Source organism: Empidonax traillii, unplaced genomic scaffold (genome assembly GCF_003031625.1).
Source record: "Empidonax traillii isolate 1590-97213 ecotype Southwest subspecies unplaced genomic scaffold, ASM303162v1 scaffold66:size1465758, whole genome shotgun sequence".
Taxonomy (NCBI): Eukaryota; Metazoa; Chordata; class Aves; order Passeriformes; family Tyrannidae; genus Empidonax; species Empidonax traillii.
In genome coordinates this window covers 267,301-276,420 of record NW_020955259.1, presented here as the reverse complement: position 1 = coordinate 276,420, position 9,120 = coordinate 267,301, and positions in this window count along the sequence as shown.

The following is a 9,120-nucleotide window of genomic DNA, read 5'->3' as shown; positions in this document are numbered from 1 at the left end:
AAAAATCAGACTTATGAGAAGCAGCTGAGACAGGCATGTTCAATCTGCAAAGAAGAGTAAAGGAAGGCATAGTAGCTGTCTACAAATACATGAAATTATGTGATAAAGGGAACAGGGGCCAGTTATTCTCATTAGTCAGAGAGAAAAAGAGCATAGAAACTGATTTAAGCTGCAGAAAGGAAAATTCCTGCTACATATGCGGGAGATGTATTTCAGCTACTCAATTAGGCAATGGAACAGGCTGCTGTGAAAGGTTACGGAGTTAAAATGGCTACAGAGATTCCAGGCTAGACTCAGCTGCTGGAACTAATGAAAAAAAAATCCCACCCTGGTTTTGGAAAGGTAACCAGATGGGCTGCTGCTGACAGACTCTCACAAGTAAATATAATTTCATATTAAGGATACCATGTGCTCTATTACTAGGCCCCTAAAGGGACAGGTAAGTGCTGAAAAGCTGGCTATCTCACCCACTGTCCATCTCTGCAAAGCAGAGAAAGGAACGGTAACTGGACTGTGTGGAGATATGGAGATGGAGGTTATGACTAACCATCTGAGTGCAAACAGGTGCAAGAAAGTTTTGGTTCATGCACAGACACGTGGCAGCTTCAGTTCAAAGGCTGAGTGGCTGCATGGGCACTGCACATCAGCTGAGCGAACAAGCCCAGCTGAGAAGCGTAACAAGAGGTCAGGGCATGGGCAGAGAGAGTGTGGGTTTGCATTTTTATGGGTCAGCTTATCCCACTGGACTTGTCTGAAGTCACTATGGAGGAGTTGAATCCAGATGTCTGTATTCTCAAGCCAACACTTTGACCACAAGCCCATTCTCATCTTTGTAGCATTGCTTTCTTACCACCTCCTTATGAAGCCAATAGCCGGCCATCTGATCCTACCTGGCTCATGCATATTGAATTCCTGCAAATTTTCTAAGGAATTTTCTGTGCGTTAAAAAAAGAACAAATCAAACTAAACCAAAACACTAACAAAAGGAGAGAGTAATGAGGAGCAAGCTGATGTTTTGTCCTGATGTTTTCCACCAGGCAAGATATACCTCCACTAGCATGGCTGTGGGCTGTATGTAAAAAGGTCAATATCTCATTAAAGGGTAGCTTATGATTGGCAACACTAAAATACTTAACCTACCATTTTAATCAGAGTCTTCACTCCAAATCTGCTCCCTTGGAGATGTACCAGTGCCATGAGCATCTGCCAGCTGAGCAGCACTGATGCCAGTGGGGAATAAGTAAGGCTCTTTGCTTGCTATTGTAGACTGATCCTTGCAATTGATGGCTGTGGCTTTGATCCTCAGAAGTCTGCAGGGCTCAGCCCTCCTTGAAGTGAGAGCACTATTTTTACATTGCTTGTGGTATGTTTAACATATTATGGGGCGTTACATTCTGGCACTGAGCACTGAACTCTTAAAACAACATTGCATGAATCCCCAAGATCTCACTAGTATGATTTGGCTGGACATTCCACCAAGTCAGGATAATGCACAATATGAAGATGATTCTAGCACTAGAATCACAAAAGTATAATCTGGGTATTATCCAACTGGGATGTTCTCTATGAATTATTGTCACTTGTCAGCTGGTATGTCTTTATTCTTATGAGCTACCACAGTGGAATTACAATTCTTCCCTCCCATTAGTCGTCATCACTACACAAACTATTTGGAGGAAAAAGGTCATGGCAAAGAGTCTGAGCTGTCCTGGCTGTAGCTCAGGATAAAGAACAAAAGCACCCGGGCAATTCCCTGGAATAAATTAAGAGACTGGGAACGTAGCTCTGCTTTTTACCTGTCTGCCCGTGGGCAACAAAATCCGTTTGAGTGGGATCTGAAGCCCCTTCTCCTGGCTGATGAGAAAGCTGTAGCTTCCAGCGCTACCTGGCACCATGCCACCCAGGAGTGGAAGGGGAATTCCTATGCAGACATTCCAGGGAGCTTTTCTCAGGGCTGTTGGAATTGGTTTTGCAATCTGTTCTTTCATCTTCCTTGAGATTTTCCACTCAACAAACTAGGAACTATTGTTCTGGGTGTATCCTACTAGCGGGAAATGGAAGGGAGAAATAGAAAACTTTGTGAGGGGGGTGGTGTGAAAGCTGCTGAAACCTAAGTTGGAGTCACAAGTTTTATTTTTTATTTCTCAGTCTCTTAAAGTGACTCTGCAATCCTGGTAAGAAGGTGTCTTGACAGCAGGGTAGGACTCAGGTACTGACAGTAGCACTTTCTTATAATTTATTTTCCTCTAAGCACTGTACATGTGCCAGACAACATTACCTATGAGAAATCAGTGCTTTTCCAGGACCTTGATTTCTCCCCCCTGGGAGCGTCCAGTGTGTGATACTTGTGTTGGCTACCTTGCTTTGAAAGTCTATAATTGTCCTAATGGTTTTCTCTGAGCTCAGGCCTTGAATCTGGCTGGTTTCAGTTATCACCAGGCTCTTCTTGTAGCCTGCTGCTGTAAAGGAGGGAGCTGATGAGTAGTGTGAGTCCTTAGGGCTTGATGTAGCTACAGAGACATGACCAGGCATTATAGGATTTAACTTCCCAACATGCATGTGTAGGAACATCTGTTTTTCGTGATGTACCCAACCATTTGTCTCAGGGGTTCTGTAGAACTGGGGTCAAGATCTGAGACTGGGGATGGAAGGTCCCAAGCCAATCCACAGCAGCTCTTGAAGAGAGTCTTTAACATGCAACATTGACTTGTGCTATTGTGTGTGGTGCCATGCTAGGAAAGTTTTGTTTCTGCTTTTGGCCCTTAGGGAGTTAGATCAAACATACCTACATGCACATACTCTCCTTCCTGACTCTCTCTGGACAAAGGCCTGTAGCTTCTCCTGTCCACACTGCAGGCCAGGCCAATGAAATGTGTATCACTGTTAGTAAGAATTTCCCTCTGAGATCTGTAGGGTTTGAATTAGATCACAAATAGTGAAGTAATTTTGTCTTTAGTAAGACCACCTTCACTGGTTAATGGTGGATCATGGATGGCAGAGTTCAGCCCTACAACTCTATGCCTCCTTCAGACTAAGACATTGATTTCTAGATACACGATGCCTTCATATGGGAAACCGAAGCAGTGCACTGGAGCTATCAAGGCCACTCAAGGAACTGGAAGCAGAGCAAATGAAATTGTCTCTTCCAGTACTTCATTGGAAAAGAATTTCTAGGCAAGTTGCCTAGCAGGCACACTGCACTATATTCTTAGAAAGCAATAGATCTATTTAGGACTGCTGTATCTCTTTGGAATTTACTGTATGAAAAAAACCCTTTGGCAGGAACTGATCTTTAGTGCTGACTGAGATTTGCAGCTTCTGACTGACAGACTAATCCAAGCATTTTATTAGAAACTGCTTCCCACTAAGTCCTGTTTGCATTGCCTCTGAAGTCAGGAGGATCATGTCAGAATGAGAAACGAAGCAGATCTCTTGCTGAATTGTTATCCCCCCTTCACTCATGGGTGCACACACGTTTATGTATATGCACTTGGGTGGATGGGCAGGTTTTTATTTTATACACAATAAATATATTCCAGCTTGCTGTTAATCCCTTCCTAGTGATAGTGTAGATAAGTTAAGTGACTGATGACTTGTAATTATTTAAAAGGGCAGAAATGCATTTTTTTTTAATGTATAGGTGGCACAGTCTTCATTATAAGCATCTATTCTTGCTCCAGTCTTTTTGTAAAGCTTGTGAAGTTCAGTGAGTCACCTCACAGAGCTGTTCCAACTTTGCATGTTCTTTAAATCCACGGATCCAAGAGCAGGCTATTGAGGCAGTGCATTGTGCTCAGCTTTCATTCAGCTTGAGTGCAGAACTGCAATCCAAGGCACTCTGTGAGCACAGCATGAGGTTAAATCTAGTGTCAGTGCTTCAGACTAAAGAGCAAGGAGGTCTGCGACCTTTACAGGTGGTTTCTAAGGGGAGAATACACTCTGTACAAGCCTCCTGGCATCAGAACACAGTGTGGTCTCCTGAAAACCTGCAGCTGGAGTTCTGCAGTCCTTGCTGGAGTGAGACAATTTAGTCCCTTGTTTGTGCGACTATCACTTACAGGCATAGTTTGGCCTTAGACTGAAAGCGAACTCTAGTAATATGTGTTCAAGGGTGAACTGGACAATTAGGATCAACTTACTACATAGATGTGGCTGACAATATTTCAGCTTAAGGCACGTTTTCGAGTCTTGGTTGAAGAACTCCAAGGTAAGAAGATACCGACCTTCGCGTGGAAAGTTCTCAGACAATCCTTGGGGAACTCAGCGATGTCAAGCTGAGAATAAGAAGTCACATGGCAAATAGCTATGTGCAAGAAGAAAAGTGGCAGATGGTACAGCAGATCTGCACAGGCTCCTCAGCCATGAAAGCCCTTTAGAGTGACAGAGCTATCACTCACAACGTGTTTGCAAAGCCTGCAGCACTGCAAAGCCTGTACCTTCCTATGACCTTTACATGCCGCATGAAGGACAGGCTAACCAGCAGACTGTGAAAAAGAACAACCACAAATGGAAATAATTTCCTGTGATTTGGATTAGCTGTAGTCTGGCAAAAGAATTTTGCTTTAAGTCCAGACTTGTAAAACACCCAAACTTTCCTGTCCTGTTGCTAAATGACAGGGTATGAACAATCAATGTTCCACAGAGTGACTTACGCATGTAGTGGCTTCAAAGAAGAATGAAAATCTTCCAAATGTCTGGTTCCATAACTCTTGCCGCTGCTAGTTTGGAAGTTTAATGGAATTATTGCCTATGAAAAACATATATACATCTTTCCCCTTCAAATATAGTCACAACATGTGCTTTTGAAGTTAGGTAGGAATAAATTGTGATGATCTTGTGATACAAGCTTTAATTGTGAGATACAATTCATTATTAAGACTTTGAGTACTTTTTCATGCTGATGTTAAAGACAATGAAAAGCAATGTGTTCCCTTTAGTAAATACATTTTAGAAGCACTTTTGTTTACATTTTAATTACAAAGGGAGATATTGTTCCTGTCTACTGAGAGGCATTTTGCTGTTTTGAGGGTTTTTTCCTTTTAATTTTGAAACATAATTCTTAAGGTACACATTCCCAAAAGAATAGCTTGTCATTTACATGTGCAAATCCCAGGCTTAGCTGCAGCAAGAAGAAACAAGTGAAAAAGCTTTAAATGGATCTCATATATCATGTAATTTTTGGTGAGTAGTACTTAAGTGTATCGAGTTTGCTCTGATCTCTTAGCTATGCTGACACCAGTGTTTCAGCTAATACGTCCATGAATCCAGAAGGAACACAAATGTGAATATAAAGAGTTCAGGTTCTGGAGTAGGACATCAGGGGCAAGGACATTTTAGCATGGTCTGGTTGCAGAGAAAAACCAACATTCACAAGTTGGTTTATTCTAAGAATGGAGCTGAGCCACTTGTGTTTATCATAAATGTGAAGTGGAGAAGGAGTACAGACTGTTCACTTCCTACTTCTTTGTAATGGAGAGATGGAGTTACCCGATGTTTCCCCTTCCCTGGCCAGGATACTCTGGGAGCTCAGGGCTTCTGGGCAAAGTGACTCAACAAAGAAGGTCTTTGCCCGGATCTGTGTCTTAACACTGGCCATGGACTTTCTGTTTGGAAAACAGAGCTAAGCCATTTTCTCAAGGGAAATTAAGGAAATTGAGAACTCATTGTGGCTGACCCTGGCGTTCTTTTTCTCTGGAATAAATGTCATTCCAAGATCTCTCAGTCTGAGCACCTCTTCAGTTGGAATGCACCAAAGGGTCACTTTTCATCCACAAGTCTGTAAGAGCCAAGTGCTTTCCAGATCCTCGCAAATCATATTCTTGGCTAGTGCCATTTTTTAGCACTTTAATAGCAGGATTTAGAAAACTTGTCGGACGGCCTTTCTTCTGATGGAGTAGTCAGCAGTGGGCAACTCTATCACCAAGATACAAAATGTCTCCCAAGAGCCTATTTTGGAAACCGGATTTTAGTGCTGATCATCACCGGTGTAATTTGCTCTGGGATTTGAGCCGCTTGGGAGGAACTGTCTTGGAGAAACTGTCCTCTTCTCCTGCTGTTTGATAGACTCATGAACCTTTATTTTCTCAGTAGTTCCTCTTTCTTAGTGAGCACCTCATCTCAGTGCTAATGTGGTACAGCTTCAGGTCTGGTCACAGCTGGAAGCTCAGCCGTGGTGAGATAAAGACCTGGGATACTTGTTTAAATGTATGACCTATTAAGGGCATCAGTGGGGTGATGGCAGCAGCAAACTGCTGGGGCACCAAGATTTCCTTGTCCCTCCACCTTAAAGCTTTATCATCTCACATCTTGCTACCTCCATTTACTCATACATGAACTAAGTTTAGCAAGAACACGTTAGGTCCCTTCCCAGAGCAATGTGAGGTTGATTTAGGGGTGTTTATACAGCTATTTGCAAATGTAGGAAGCCTATGGTGTAGATTACTAGAGGCTGAGGGGAATGGTGAAGTTAATGAGATCTCCATTCAGAAGACTGTACCTTTTGAACCACCAAGAGGTGTGCTCCAGGACTCAGTGTAATGAGAAGTGAATCCTACAAGGTGTTGAACACCTCCTGTGAGATGCTGAGTGCTTCCAGTGCACTGGAAGATTGTCACAGGAATCTGTCTTTATAATCATAAATTTGAGATTAGAAATGTAATCTTGCAGAGGATCTGTGTGGAGGATAACAAAGACAAAGAAACCTTTCTGGTGCTTAAAAGCTCATGAGAGAGAAAAAAAAATTCCACTCTTCGTTTACTGAACCTTTGAAAAGAAAAAAAAGAGGTGGAGGGGACAGATGAAATATGTTTTATCTATTTTACCTACTTTGGCAATTAAGATTGTAATCTAGATGATTACCAGAGCTTGTAATGAGATTATACCCTCCATTAAAAAGAATGCTCCAGAGTTGCAGTGAAGGACGCCTCAGATCTGTTTAGTATGCTATCTGTCTTAGCAGAAAGCAGCAAAATGCCTTAAACACACTAGGAAACAATCTTGTAGACAAATACTCTCAGTCTGTTTTTCAATAGAGTGAGCTGGCATTGGATTTGTAGTTCTTTTCTCATCAGTACCTGTAAGCAGATCCACTTAAAAAGTAGTTTCCATAATTCTCAATTGTTCCATGAATCCCATTTGGAAATAACCCCTCATCCCCCCCCTTTTTTTTTTTTTTTTTAAGATCAGAACTTTCCTGAAAATTTACAGACTGTTATTTCATTACAAAGAAATCTAAAAGCTGTTGTTATGAAAAAAAATATATTTTTTGTTGATCTATTGGTTTTAAAGTTCTCAGCTTGTAGAGTTGTAGTAACAATTCTGTTCCTGCAGTGTAAGGAGAGACTGAAAATCAAGTGTAAAAATACATGGTTTATGATGGGCTTTGATGGTTTATAAACGATGCTGAAATGCTGCTGGAAGGCAAAGCTGTCACTATAACTGCTTCTTTCCCTGGGTATCCATCAGTGGCATTTTAGTAGAAGCAAATAGCAGTAGCACAGTGAATAGTCCATACAAATCACCTCAGAGCAGAAGTGGAGTGAAATGTATTTTTGCTTTTGCAGTGTGGGTAGAGCAGTGTCATTCCTTTCCAATCTAGGGACAGTCACAGGGAATGGAGTTTATCATATAGGTGTTTCTTTCTCCTGCTTTTCCCAAGCCTGTCAGACTTTACTCTCCTGTATGTGCTGTTACATTTCTAGGAAGTGCAATACATGCAAAACAATGATGACTTTTCCCTGCTCATACTGTGCAGTTTATGCACCATTAGAAGAGGCAGCAGTATCTTTATTTCTTCAGCAAAGCCAAAAAAGACTGATCGTCTTCAGCACTGAGGCCATCTGCAAGATGACTTCTGGAAAAGATTTCTATAGTAGTTTAAAAAAGTTATTACCCTCCCTACAAAAGTTATTACCCTCCCTACAACATCTTCACCTTCTCTGGATCTCATTGCCCCTGTGACAGCAAGAGTAGCTTGCCATGCTCCCACTGCTCCAGCTTGTGGTCTCTTCTATGAGCTCAGCACATTGAAAAAGTAGGTTTGCATTAATCAATGCAAGAAAAGAGGATGCTTCCTTCTGATGCTGTTTTGATTTAAAAACAAAACAAAACAAAACAAAACAAAACAAAACAAAGCAAAACACCAAAGGCTCAGTCTTTGTCTTACTGAGATCAATGAAATAAAATGAGTTGAATCTGTAGAATAACTGTATTAATTAGAGACTTCTTAGTTTCAATAAAATTTTGAGTTTTTATAAATTTTTCAAAATTACAATCAAATTTTGTACCTAAAATAAGGGGGCCAGATATATCTGCTCTGTTCTTAGTACTTGCAAGGAGTAGGGAGCTCAGCTTGGTTGTCTTTATGGATCCCTTGCAACTTGAGATAATCTGTGATTCTATGATTCTGCCTGACACCTTGTGACTGGTTATTAGTTGAACCTTGGGCATAATGCTGTCGTGGTGTCAGTGGAATGTAAAGTGGAAGAGTAAGGGAAAACCCGAGAAACTACAGGCCGTTAAAGAAAACATCCACACTAGGTAAGGTGATAGACACTATAATAAACTGTAATATTAGCAGGCCTGTGGGTAAATATGATATACTGGGGAAGAGTCCCTGTGGCATTTATGGAACTGTGCATCATAAATCTATCCTTTGAAGGAGTCAATAACCACGAAGACAAGGGAGATCCAGGCAATACTTGGGTTTCTAGAAGGCCCTTGACAAAGTTTCTCATCAAAGACTTTTAAAGAAACTGAGCTGCAAGGGGATAAAAGGAAAGGTTCTTGCATAGATAAAAGAGTGGTTAAAAAGCACAAGAAAGAAGGGCAGGATTAAGTTGTCAGTTTTGTCAATGGTGGAAAGCCCCACTGGTGTCCCACAGACATTCTCAGTTGGCTTGCACAGTTCGGTATCTTCATAGCTGGTTTAGGAAACGTTGTAAATAATAAGATGACAAAGTTTGCTCACGATCCCAAACTACTTAAAGTTACAAAATGAAAGCTCCTCGTAAAGAATTTAGGAAAATTCCCCTGATACTGGACAAGAAAAAACAAATATAATGTGACACACATGAAGAAAAACTTATGAGGAACAGGTTGTGGAGTAGACATTGCTCATCA